Here is a 14,214-nt window from a genome sequence, read left to right as displayed (position 1 = left end):
GCATGGTGCTGAATTTTTGGCATGTTTCGACGCAGGCGTCAATGCTTCTTTACGGTGTGATCTAGTTGATGGTCTCCATTGGTGGAGTCAGAGTCACCCTCGCGGTGGTGGGATGATGATAACACAACTTGCGACCTCGACGACGCTTTTCTCCTTGAAGGTGTGTGTGTGTGTGTGTTCTTGCATCGGCTACTATGTTGCCCATGCCGCATTACTTTTGCGGGCGTGTTGTCATAGTTTGTGCTAGTTTTGCATTAATTAACTCGGAAATTCTCTTCTCGCTTGATGAATTCGAGATTGTTTTGAGCCAACTTGAAAAAAGGAATTTTGAGGTATCTAAAGTTCACAAAGAGTCTTGGGCTTCATATTTTCACCTCTGGCTACTTGTAAAATGTGTTGGAATTTTCCCTCAAGAGAAGAGGAGATACATCATACTAAAGATAAGTATTCCCTCAATGATAAACAGGGTTACCGAACCAATAGGAGAATCACGCAAACTCTTGTCATCAGCACCTACACACAAAGAATCAAACACTTGCACCCAACGGGTGCAAGAGGGCTATCAAGCCCCTTGAACTCGTTATGTGAAAGTATTAAATACTGTTAGATAGATAATAGAGATATAAAAGTAAATAACATAAAATAAATAACAGAAATATTTTTGTAGTTTTAGCAATATAATTTGAGTAGACCCGAGGGTCATAGTTTTCGCTAGAGGTTGATCTCTTGAAAATAACATACGGTGGGTAGACAAATTACTAGTCGGCATTTGACAGAATAGCACATAGTTATGACATCTTATTCAAGGAAATGAGCATGTATATAGGCATCACGTTTATAAACAAGTAGACCGACTCGTGCCTGCATCTACTACTACACTCATCGACCGCTATCCAGCATGCATCTAGAGTGTTAAGTATGAAATAGAGTAATGCTTGGAGCACGATGACATGATGTATGCAAAGTAAACTCAAGCAATATGAATAAACCCGATCATTTTTGTAAGTGCATCTAGTGCCCCTTGGTGATTTTGGCGGTTTGAAGACTTATAGGTTAAGAGACTGATATGTTTGTCAGTGTACACATGCTCTATAAGCCGCTGAGGAGTTTGAGTTATTCAATGAATATCGACCCCTAAAAGTGTACGTCTTCGGGTAAAGACTCTGATCATTGCTTGAAGACTTTGATCGCGAAGAAATTGCGAAGAAATTGATATTCCTCATGAAGATATTGAATATAAGGAATTCGATGTGTCCTTAAGAAAACACTCTGAATACTTTGAAGCGTGAAGATTTACTCTATCTGTTTCATTTTCTTTACACTTGAGTGATAGGAACACCGTACTGTTAAAGGGGGTCGAGGTAAAACTACGGAACGAATTTCCTCATTATGCTCAACCCAAGCCTAAATCTACCAAAGCCTCGAAGTGAGGAATATGAGAGACATGAGGACTTTCACAGTTGAAATTTCCGACCGTTGCCGCGCCACGCGCCACCTCAGAGATCCTATCCACCCAACGGTCATATTATTAAAGGGCATTTATGTCAAATCATGTCGGGATGCTCCCAGGCTATAAATAGCCGCCCCCACAACCACTAGTTGATTGGCTGCTCCCAGAGAAACTGACGCTAGTCATTTAGAGCAACCCAAATTCCTGAGAGCCTTCGAGAGAAAATCATCAAGTGAGGAAATACCCCAAACACCAAACCCAAACCAAAAACCCAAGTGATTTAGCATCACTAAAGAAGTTGTTCGTGTGTGGAACCGACGCTTGTTACCTTTGGGGATTGTGTATCCTCGAGACGGTTAGGCGTCATGGTCTAGAGCATCCATCAGTCAATTGTGGATCACCGGGTGACCGAGTTTGTGAGGGTTTGGAAGTCTGCCCTGAAGACTTACCACGAGTGTTGGGCGAGGACTCTGTGACCTTAGCTCAAGGAGAATACGGTAGGGAATGTGTGTCCTGGGACTGTGTGTCCTTTGGTTTCAATACCAAGCCGCTCTGAACCAGACGTACAACTGTCACAACAATTGGAACTGGCTCATCAACAACTGTCTTCATCGAGCTACGGGTTCTATTTCTTCAACTCTCTCAATTCCTCAATTGTATGTTGAAGACTTTCATATGTACTGTCTGAAGAATTTCTTTGAAGACTTTCTCTGAATTTCCTCGACCTCAAATTCTTCACTTGAGTTAATCTTCACCTGCTTACTCTGTACTTGCAAACTGTGCAACCGAATCTCTGAAATCTCATCGAGTACTTTGCTGTAGACATTTTTGCACACGTGATCCTGTACTATTTCCGCTGCACTCTGAGTGTAATTGAGGACTTTCCTCACTAGGAATTTCCTTAGTGATGAAATTATAAAAATCGCCTATTCACCCCCCTCTACTCGATATAACGCACTTCCAATTGGTAGCAGAGCAAGGTACTCACTTGTTCTTTGTGATTTTTGGTTTAACCGCCTGTAGTTTTAATTATGTCGGCCGCAAGTATGATCAAGGTTAATGCAGGATGTCCTACCTTCGAAGGAAAGGACTTCACCTACTGGAAGATCAAGATGCAGATGCATCTTCAAGCAATTGACAATGATCTCTGGTATATTATGGAAATGGTATTCCCTCCATGGCTGCTACTATATGTGCCGCTGAAGTGAAAAAGGTCAAGCAACTTGACTCGCAAGCGAAGAATATCATCTGTGGCCATCTGAGCAAAGGTCAGTATGGCAGAGTGAGTGCTTTGGTCACGGCTAAGCTTATCTGGGATAGGCTGTCCAAGGTCAATGAGGGAGTCTCAACACAGCGTGACTCTCGTGTCGATGTTCTTTGCAATTGCTTCAAGAGGCTTGACAATCAAAGCTTCTAAGATACCTTTGATTGCCTCACTGAGATCTCAAATGAACCACAAGCACTCGGAGCTAGAGACATCACTGACCATGAAGTTGTGAAGAAACTGCTACGATCTCTTGATCCATCATTTGACACATTGGTTCTAATGATTCAAGAATGAAGAGAGTACAACATGCTTGATCCTGCTGATATACTTGAGAGACTGAATACACATGAATTCCAACAAGAAGAAAAGAGATATCTATACAGAACAAGCTACTCAAGACCTCGTGCGCTAAAGGCTAAGGCTATTTCCTCATCTAAAGAAGAAGGCTCGGATTGCAACATTGGTGACCCTAATGAACTTGGACAGAAACTTGCAATGCTCGTGAGGAAATTCCAAAAGTTCACAAAGCGTGGCCAGTTCGGAAAATCTTCCAGAAAAGATATGAGGAAATCAGAATCTTCATCTGAAGAATACAAGAAAAGAACCTGCCACAAATGCAATACATCTGCTCACTACATTGCTGATTGTCCTTGCTGGGTGAAAGAATCAAGGAAGGTGAAATACAAGGATGAAAGTTCTGATGACTCAAAGAAAAATAAGAAATCTTCAAAACCCTCATCTTCAAAGTCCTCAACGCATAAGAAGACCAGTTTCAGAAAGGCTCGGGCAGTCATTGGCAATGAAATGAATCTCAAGAAGAATATGAGGAATGTGATGAAGAGGAAGGTTTTGAAGTGGAGTCAGAGTTTGGTGTGGCAAGTCTTGCAGTGGCTACCACATTCGTCAGCAAGTCAATCTTCAACCTTGAAGAAAATGACAACTCTATCTACACTTATGAATATGAGATGACTTCGCTCCAACCTATTTCTTCATGGCAAAAGGTTCAAAGGTACCAAACCATACTTCCTCCTCTGATTCTAGTGACTGTGAACCTGATGATTCTCAAAAACCCAGTTACTATAAACTTGCCAACATTGCCACTAAGCAACAAAGTGACATTGAAAAGCTTTAGAAACTGCTAGACAGAAGCGATGGTATGTTGAAATGAATCGTACTCAAGTCCTCACTGAAGATGTAAAAAGTCTTCAGTCTAGATTTGATAGTCTTCATGATCGTTATGGCACACTCTTGGCTGATCATGAGAAACTTTCCTATGAATTTCTTCAAAGGAAGCTTGATCTTGAGAAGTTAAGAATGTCTCAAGATGATCTTCGAATGGAAAATGATTCATTGCTTGCTCAACAGATCAGTACCGCTCTGGTTGAATTCATTCCACCATGTCTAAAATGCATCGATCGTGAAACTACTAATTATTCACCAGAATCATCAAATGCTTCTATCGCTACAAATTCTTCAATTGTTCGTGTGGTATAAAATTCTTCACTTAAGGAAACCAGAAATGCTGCTCATGAAAATGTAGGGTTGAAGGAATTGTTTGTGACAGGCATATACAAAAGTCTCAAAGGGCATCAAACCCTTTGCGATTGCTCAAAAAGCAGATTCTGAATAGGAACCCGAGGAAAGAGGGCATTGCCTTCGAAAGGAAATTGAATGCTGATGGATCATACTCGAAACTTGAGCAGTACCGCAAAACCTCATGGGTTGCTGCTAAAGTACTTTCCATTAATCCATCCACTCTAACAGGCTTTGCATGTGAAATGTCCTATTCCTCGATGAGTCATTTGACTCCAACTATAAATTGTTGAAAAATCAAGCTGGTGAAGTATTTGCTCGATATGTTGGAACTAACTGCAGGAATGGACCACCCGTGAGGAAAATATGGGTCCCCAAAAGTTGCATGGAAAATCTTAAGGTGAATGTCCTCATGACACCATCTGTGAAGAACAAGAACCCCAAATCAAATTCCATAGGTGGACCAAAGTCTTCACGAGGATCAAATTCCTCAAATGGTCAATATTATGCTCGTACTCGCACTAATGCTTCTGATATGCAGGGAAACTACAAGGGACATGAATATGAGCGTTATCCCTCAAATCATTGTGTTCATGAGTCCTCAAAGAATTTCTCTGCCTATTGATTTGATTACTCTAACCCCCCTACTATGAAAAGAACTGCGTTAGCTTCAACGCCTCCATTCTCATATGGTGCTCGGAGGATGATGAACTCTTTGCCACCCCTTCAGATGTGGGTGGTGAAGAAATTGAACTAATCACTTCTGCATGTGTGGTCTCCAGATGAAAGTCATCATCTAAAGAATTTGCTAGAGACCTGAGGAAATTGCTTGATTGTACGCAAGCTAAAAATGATGAAATGATAACATTTCACACGTCCTCAAATTTACTGTTTATGATGAAATTCTTATCTAATGACATTGATATCAAATTCTTCAAGTTTGAAGCATATGAGATGCTAAGCTGTGCTAATTCATCTGCAGGATGACAAACCCAAGAATACAGAGTGGGTTATTGACAGAGGTTACAAAAATCACATGACTGGTGATAAAAGCTTGTTGATGAATATGCCACTGACTCCATCATCACTGAAGCAAATCAGTTATGCTGATAAAGGTAAAAGCAAGGTACTGGGACTTGGTAAAGTGGCTATCTCCAAGGACTGGCAGATGGACAAAGTCATGCTTGTCGAATCCATTGGGTTTAACCTCATGCCAGTCTCAATGCTTTGTGATCTTGATATGATTGTCATCTTTCGAAAATATAGATGTGTAGTCATCATGGAATCTGACAAATCCAAAGTCTTCGAAAGCTTTAGGAGAGGACATTTGTATATTGTTGATTTTTCCACAGGTCCTCAACCAGCCACATGCTTACTAGCAAAAACCACACAAGGATGGCTATGGCATCGACGACTTGGTCATGCAGGCATGAGGGATTTTCACACACTGGCGAAGAATAAGCATGTCATTGGCATCAAATCTGTCAAATTCCTCAAGGACCATCTGTGCGGTGCTTGTGAATCTAGAAATATAACCAGATCCAAACACCTCTCAAAGACTATCATGACTACTACTCGTCCATTTGAATTGCTTCATATGGATCTGTTTGGACCTACTCATTATGCTAATCTAACCAATGCAACATCTTTATATGGCTTTGTCATCATTGATGACTACTCTCGTTATACTTGGGTACACATCCTTCTGTACAAAACTGAAGTGCAGGAAGTCTTCAAACGATTTTCCTCAAGGGCCTCCACGAACTTCGGTGTCAAGATCAAACACATCAGGAGTGATAATGGGGCCAAAATTCAAAAATACTGGTCTTGATGATTATCTTCATGAACTTGGTATTACTCACGAATTGTATGCTCCTTATACTCCTTAATAGAATGGTGTCGTTGAACGCAAGAACACGAATCTGGTTGAAATGGCATGGACAATGCTTGAAGAATATGAGACTCCTCGTCGCTTCTGGCCTAAAGCAATTAACACTGCTTGCCACGTCATCAATAAGGTATATCTTCACAAATTCCTCAAGAAAACCTCATATAAACTCCTCACTGACAACAAACCCAATGTAAGTTATTTCGAAATCTTCGGTACAAGATGCTGGATTAGAGATGCTCACCATAGCTCAAAGTTTGCACCTAAAGCACATGAGGGTTTTATGCTTGGTTATGGAAAGGACTCGCACACCTACGAGTCTTCAATACCTATCACAACAAGGTTGTTGAAACTGTCGATGTGCGGTTCGATGAAACTAACGGCTCACAAAGAGAGAAACTGCCTCATGTGCTAGATAAATGGACTCATGAGGAAGCTATTAAGCACAAGGCTACTGAAGATATCATTACTATTGAGGAACAACCCCTTGTTGAAGAAGTCGTCCCCAACACTGAAGAAATTCAAGCAGGTGCACCTAAGGAAAATGCTATAGAGCAAATTCCTCAGCCCAACCAAAGTCTTCAACCAGCTCATCCAAGGATTGCAAATGAAGTGGAAATTGACAAAGTCCTCGATGACATCAATGCGCCAGGTCCTCTCACTCGCTCCAAAGCTTCACATTTAGTTTAGTTTTGTGGGCATTCTTCGTTTGTGTCTATCACAGAACCCTCAAAAGTTGTTGAAGCCTTCATGGAACCTGAGTGGATTCAAGCCATGTGTCGGTGCACTAAAGACTGGGGTCCCTAGTGCCCCAAACTTGTGCACGGGCGCAAAGAGCCCCTGCCTGCAGGGCACGACAGGGCCCAGACAAGATACATACCCCCAAGAGATAATCAAAGGCCCCGGCAAGCCTGCTTTGCCAGGAAGATAATCAAGGACTCGTCAAGCATGCCTTGCCGGGAAGATGTCCAAGGCCACGTCCATTTGGTGGGCGTGGTGAGCTCACGAAGTACAAGACCTCGGCAAGCCTCCCTCTCCAGGATGACAACAAAAGCCCCCGGCAAGCTTCCTTGCCGGGACGAAGACCCTAGGCCCCGGCAAGCTCCCTTGTCGGGATGACGAGGCTAGGCACTGGAGGGTGACCGCCCTTGCCACAGTGCCACCGACACCCCCAAGTTCCAGCGCATTTCGCATGCGCCAACGCGGCATCCAGTTGTCGAAACACCTGGATACGTGTCTTCACCAGCATGTTGCTGACAAGGACAAGATGTGTATTTAATGCACATGACAGCGGTAGATGGATAAGCACCACTCTAGGTTCACTGTAACTTCTCGTGAACATACCATAGAGCACTGTAGGTGACCCCTTTTGCCTATAAAAGGAGGCCCTTAGCTCATTCACAAGGGGTTAGACTCTTTGGATATTGGCCAAAAGACGGTTATCATCAGTCACTGTAACAAACAACAAAACGCTTAATACAATCAGATGAGCATGACGTAGGGTTTTACGCGTAAGCGGCCCGAACCTGGGTAAAAAGGCTTGTCGGGTGTTGATCGTTAGCTCTGCTCTTGACGTCGTCTTTCCCTGCCCTACGATCACGAGGGTTTCACGTTGATTCCCATAGGTGTCGACCTACCATCGCCGACATCTTTGGCGTGCCAGGTAGGGGGTGCGGAGTTGTTCGTGAATCAGAGAACACTCAGCACTGGATTCTTCGAAGTTTGGGCGCTGCGCCGCGTTCCTCTGGAAACGGGGTACCGCGGCAAACGCTCTGTTTTGCTATGGCTTCCCAAGGCATGCACGAGCACGTTGCTGCGCGAGCGCGGTGCAGGGAGGCGGAGGCTCCAAGGGCAGCGCCGTCAGGCAGATGTGTCGCTCGGGGCCGATGCGCAGCTATCGAGGGCGTGCCCGGGCGCTTCACAGAGGCCTCGGCGCATACTCCGGTGAACGCACCTACACGGAGCGATGCATAGTCGTTGAGGATGCACCACACGGTCCCGAAGCCCCGGTGTGCACTCCAGCACAAGTGTTGCGCCCCTGAGAGCACCGCATCATCGCCCAAAGACGCGCTCGGGGGCTCCGCAAGCACAACCTAGCAAGAGAAAAGCAAAGGGGTTACACCCTGGCAGGCTTTTTCTCCAAACGACGGTCACAGACCGCCGGCAAGAAGTCTTCGCCGGAGAAAAGACCGCCATGAGAGGTGATTTCCTGCTTGCCGAGTGATCCGACGCCCCGGCAAAAGATTCAAGCGCCTCGTGACCACGGTGTGAACAGATAAGTTTTTAAGTTTAAGATTCAGATCTGAGGTAGATAGATTCTATGTTTTCCCCTTGAAAGTTTCCAATCTTTGTGTGTGGAGTTTGCGCATACTGGGACCTTCCCAAAGTTCAGTGCACCTTGTCTTTGTTTCGGACTCGTTCAAACAACCTAAACAGCCACAGAGCGCCTTCAAAAAGTTGCGAACTTGATCAGCAGAACAAGCGGCTACGTAGCACCCAATTTTGTCTCAAGCTGTGCTTGGCAATTTCCATGGTTGCGCTGAACGCGGCAAGGAGCTTTGCCGTTAGTTGCTGGCAAGCTCCCAGATTATTCAAAAGCAAATCATACAAAGAACGGAACCAAAAAAGGGAAAACAGTCTTTTCATTCATTTGAATGGATACATTGGGCTTCACTTACAAAGCATTATTATCCTCACCTAAAGTCCCTGTCTTTTGACGCGGACCGACCTACGCGGAGGAGTGAAGTTCACAAAGACAAAAAGAAGGAGCCCGCGACACGGCCAGGGCTGGCCCCCTAGGCCCAACACTGTGCCGATGAGACCGGGATTGTCCCCGGCGAGTGCCACCTCGCCCCCCTCTAGCCGAGGAGCAGAGGGCAGGGCACAGGAAGGGGCGAAGGATCCGGAGTCCACGGGCGCACCTCCTCCTGGAGCGGGGGAGCCAATACCCGCCCCGATGAGGTGGCCGAAGCAGAGGACTTGGAGAAGTCTAAGCTGTCAGAGGTGCCTCCTCCCCGAACACGAGGCACCGACGCCAGCTCCGGCAAGGCGCCCCCGCCAGGAGGGGGCGACCCGTGAGATAGCTGCGACGGTGGGGTCTACGTCCAGTTGGGTCCCGGGGAGTCGACCTCCAACTTGAAACCCCGTGGCCCTAACCCAACACGGACCTCACCACCACCGATGTCCTCCTCGTCGCTATCGCTCGAGGCAGGGCAGCCAGCGTCGCTCAGGCTCTCTTCGCAGCAGCCGAGAAGTGCACATGGGGGCCTGATAACCCACAAGTATAGGGGATCACAACAGTTTTCGAGGGTAGAGTATTCAACCCAAATTTATTGATTCGACACAAGGGGAAGCCAAAGAATATTCTCAAGTATTAGGAGTTGAGTTGTCAATTCAACCATACCTGAAAGATTTAGTATCTGCAGCAAAGTATCAGTAGCAAGGTAGAGTGATAGCAACAGTAGCAACAGTAACCAGTAGCAATACTGACAGCAGTAGCGACAGAGTAACAGTAGCAGCAGTGACAACAGTAGCGGCAAAGTAACGTAGCAAGGACCAGTAGGAAAAACTCGTAGGCATTGGATCGGTGATGGATGATTATGCCGGATATTATTCGTCATGCAACAGTTATAACACGGAGAGTATGTAACTAGCTCCAATTCATCAATGTAATGTAGGCATGTATTCCGTATGTAGTCATACGTGCTTACGGAGAAGAACTTGCATGACATCTATTGTCCATCCTCCTGTGGCAGTGGGGTCCTAATGGAAACTACAGGATATTAAGGTTCTCCTTTTAATAGAGAACCGGACCAACGCATTAACACTTAGTGAATACATGAACTCCTCATACTATGGTCATCTCCGGGAGTGGTTCCAGCTATTGTCACTCCGGGGTTGCCGGGTCATAACACATAGTAGGTGACTACAACTTGCAAGATAGGATCAAGAACACACATATATTGGCGACAACATAATAGGTTCAGATCTGAAATCATGGCACTCAGGCCCTAGTGACAAGCATTAAGCATGGCAAAGTTGTAGCAACATCAATCTCAGAACATAGTGGATACTAGGGATCAATCCCCGTCAAAACTAACTCGATTACATGATAGATCTCATCCAACCCATCACCGTCCAGCAAGCCTACGATGAGATTACTCACGAACGGTGAAGAGAATCATGGAATTGGCGATGAAGGAAGGTTGGTGAGGACGATCTCCCCTCTCCGGAGCCCAGAACGGACTCTAGATCTGCCCTCCAGAGGAAGAACAGGAGGTGGCGGCGCCTCCGTATCGTAAAACGCGATGAACTCTTCTCCTTGATTTTTTTTCCGGACGAAAGGGACTAAATAGAGCTGAGATTGGAGGCGGTGGAGCAACATGGGCCCCACAAGACTGCTAGGCGCGGCCAGGGGGGCCCGCGCCTGGTGGGCTTGTGGGCTCTCAGCTCCACCCCTTCGGTTGATTCTTGCGCCAGTATTTTTAATATATTCCACAAAAAATCCCTGTAAATTTCTAGGTCATTCCGAGAACTTTTATTTCTGCGCAAAGACAACACCATGGCAATCCTGCTGAAAACAGCGTTAGTCCAGGTTAGTTCCATTCAAATCATGCAAATTAGAGTCCAAAACAAGGGCAAAAGAGTTTAGAAAAGTAGATACGACGGAGACGTATCAACTCCCCCAAGCTTAAAATCTTGCTTGTCCTCAAGCAATTCAGTTGACAAACTGAAAGAGACAAAAGAAAAACTTTTACGAACTCGGTTTGATCTTGTTGTTGCAACTATGTCTACCTCATATCCAGATTTTCAGCAAGATCACAAGCAAACCACATAAGAAAATGACATCTAGGTCTCACGGTAAACTCATATCAATGGCATAATCAACTAGAGAGCAAATAATAATAAGTTTCAAACGTCAACACTTCAATCAAAACAAACATGAAGCAGTACGAACATATGGTATCTCGCTAGCTCTTTCTGTGACCGCAAAACATAAATGCAGAGCACCTTCAAAGACCAAGGGCTGACTAAACATTGTAATTCATGGCAAAGAAGATCCAATCACAGTCATACTCAATATCAGTCAAAAGCAAAGCATAAAAATAACAGAGGTGCTCTATAATTGGTGCTTTTTATATGAAGAGGATGACTCAACAGGAACATAAATAGACATGCCCTTCGCAGAGGGAAGCATTGATTTGCAGAGGTGCCAGAGCTCAAGCTTTTAAAATAGAGATAATAATTTTGGGTGGCATGATTTCATTGTCAACGCAATGACTAAGAGTTTTCACCATCTTCCACGCTACACATGCTATAGGCAGTTCCCAAACAGAAAAGTAAAGTTTTGACTCCCCCACCACCGATCAATCACACTCCACGACTAGCCGAATACTCGGGTGCCGTCCATACCAACATCAATCCAGGGGGAGTTTTGTTTGCAATTATATTTTCGATTTGAGCATGGAACTGGACATTCCAATTACCGGCCCCTTTCTCGTGAATGATAGTGAATAAACACATATCGAGGATAACACGCCTACCATGGAAGATACCGATCGCCCCCTGTCACCACATGAGCGGTTCGGGCATGCAAAACAGATTATTTCTTGAAGGTTTAGAGAGTGGCACATGCAAATTTACTTGGAACGACAGGTAGATACCGCATATAGGTAGGTATGGTGGACTCATATGGAACAACTTTGGGTTTATGGAAGTGGATGCACAAGCAGTATTCCCGCTTAGTACAAGTGAAGGCTAGCAAAAGACTGGGAAGCGACAAACTAGAGAGCGACAACAGTCATCAACATGCATTGAAATTAACCAACATCGAGTGCAAGCATGAGTAGGACATAAATCACCATGAACATGAATATCATAGAGGCTATGTTGATTTTGTTTCAACTACATGCGTAAACATGTGCCAAGTCAAGCCACTTGAATCATTCAAAGGAGGATACCATCCTGTCATACTACATCATAGTCATCTCAAGATTCATGTTGGCATCCAAGACAAACCATTATAAGCTCCTAGCTAATTAAGCATGGCATCAGAAACTATGATCTCTAAGTTGTCATTGCAAACATGTTTCTCTCACAACAAAGCTGAATCTGGAACGATGAGCTAGTCATATTTACAAAAACAAAATAGATCGAGTTCATACCAGCTTTTCTAGGCTCAGTCACTTCATCATATATCGTCATTATTGCCTTTCACTTGCACGACCGAATGATGTGAACAATAATAAGAGTGCTCGTGCGTTGGACTAAGCTGGAATCTGCAAGCAAACACAAACGAGAAGACAAAGTAATATGGCTCTTTGACAGATAAACAGATATGCATGCGAGAGCCACTAAACATTGTAACCATGGTCTTCTACGTTGACCAAAAGAAAAAGAAAATTGTTTACACGGGAAAGCTCCCAACAAGCAAAATAAGAATGGAAAATCTTTTTGGGTTTTCTCAAATAGACAGACACACGAAAAGAAAACGTGAAAAAGAAAATAAACTAGCATGGATGATACAGTGACAAAGTGTGAACACCGACTAACAAAGTGAAAGCGTAAGCAAGAATATAAAGTCGGTGAGAAACACGTACTCCCCCAAGATTAGGCTTTTATTGTAAGTTGGTCTACTTCCAAGGAGGGAAATAACTAGCTCCGGGGTACTCCGGAGTGTACTGAGGGTGCCACTGCTATGTGAGCTCCTCTGGCTCCCACTGACAAACTGGCGTCTCGTACTCGACTAGTAACTCGGGCACGGGCACCTGTGGTTGGGCTATGCCCCAATATGCGTAGATGTCCGAGGGCATAATAATGTACCTGCCTGTATGAAGATTGAACAAAGAAGGAGCAGGCAAAGTAATAGTCTCACGAGTACCCTGACTAAATACCAGGTTATAAATCGTCCTTCTATTTATATCTCTATCAAGAAAGTCATGGCAAACCATGCTATCATAATCTAGATATCTCTCAGGAAGAAGAATCTCTTCTTCCTCGTCTAGTCTAATAGGTATCTCAAAATTTCTAGCAAGACGAGTAGCATAGATACCTCCATAGACAACGCCTTTAGAACGGTTCGTGTTCAACCCTTGAGTTACTATAGCGCCCAAGCTATAAGTTTTATCATTATAAAGGGCTTCACGCAAAACCGCAAAATCTAGAGAGCTAAGGGCCCCAGCTTTCCCACGGCCAATCAAACATTTTCCCATGAATAATGAGAAGTACGGAAGCACGGGAAAATGTATGCTAGCAGCTCTAGCGCAAGACACTCCTCTCTCCTCTCCTACAACAATAGTATCTATGAAAGCCTCCAAGTCCCGTGGACGAGGTTCATGAATATCCCCAACATAAGGTAATTTGCAAACATTGCAAAAATCCTGAAGTGACATGCGCTGGGGGATATCATATAATTTGAACTCAACCATAGGAGGATTCTTCCTTGGATATAAGTTAAAGCTTTGCACGAAAATATTAGTGAGGAGGAGGTATTGCGGACACTTATCTTCAACGAAGGCGGTAAGGCATGCGTTCTTCACCAAGTAGTAAAAGTCCTCATAAAGTCCAGCGGCGCGTAAGAACGCATCGCTTGGCCACTCGCACGCTCGAACTTCTACAACTCGGGGGACCGGATAGTTGGGTTTCTTCTTCTCATGTTCATCATCCATGGGGTCACGGCTTGAAGAGCCTCTTAAAAACCTCCTCATATTTTCCTTTTTCTATCTCTGCAAATTTCTGAAATTTTTAGTGACTCTAAGGAAAAGTGAACAAGGCTGAACGAAACTCATAGCAACTACTCCAACAAGTGCCTAGAGGCCATATCACGCATCAAAACTACTTGGGACCAGCTAAAATTAGCATGCAAAGCTCAAGAATAGGGTCACCAAGGCAGCAAAAATGCGCAACGAATAAGGCACTAGAGCAAAAACTAATTGGACTAATGGAGGAGTCACTTACCAAGGAGCAATTTCCCCAAAACAGTTTGGTGAATGGTGCTTTGCACAAGGAGATTGAAAATCCCAGCAAGAAGAGCAAGATCACGGGTTTGAGCTGCGAAACGATTCTTTCTGGAGGTAG

This window comes from Hordeum vulgare, chromosome 6H (genome assembly GCF_904849725.1).
Source record: "Hordeum vulgare subsp. vulgare chromosome 6H, MorexV3_pseudomolecules_assembly, whole genome shotgun sequence".
NCBI lineage: Eukaryota > Viridiplantae > Streptophyta > Magnoliopsida > Poales > Poaceae > Hordeum > Hordeum vulgare.
The sequence above is the reverse complement of the archived record's forward strand: the minus strand, read 5'-3'. Positions refer to the sequence as shown.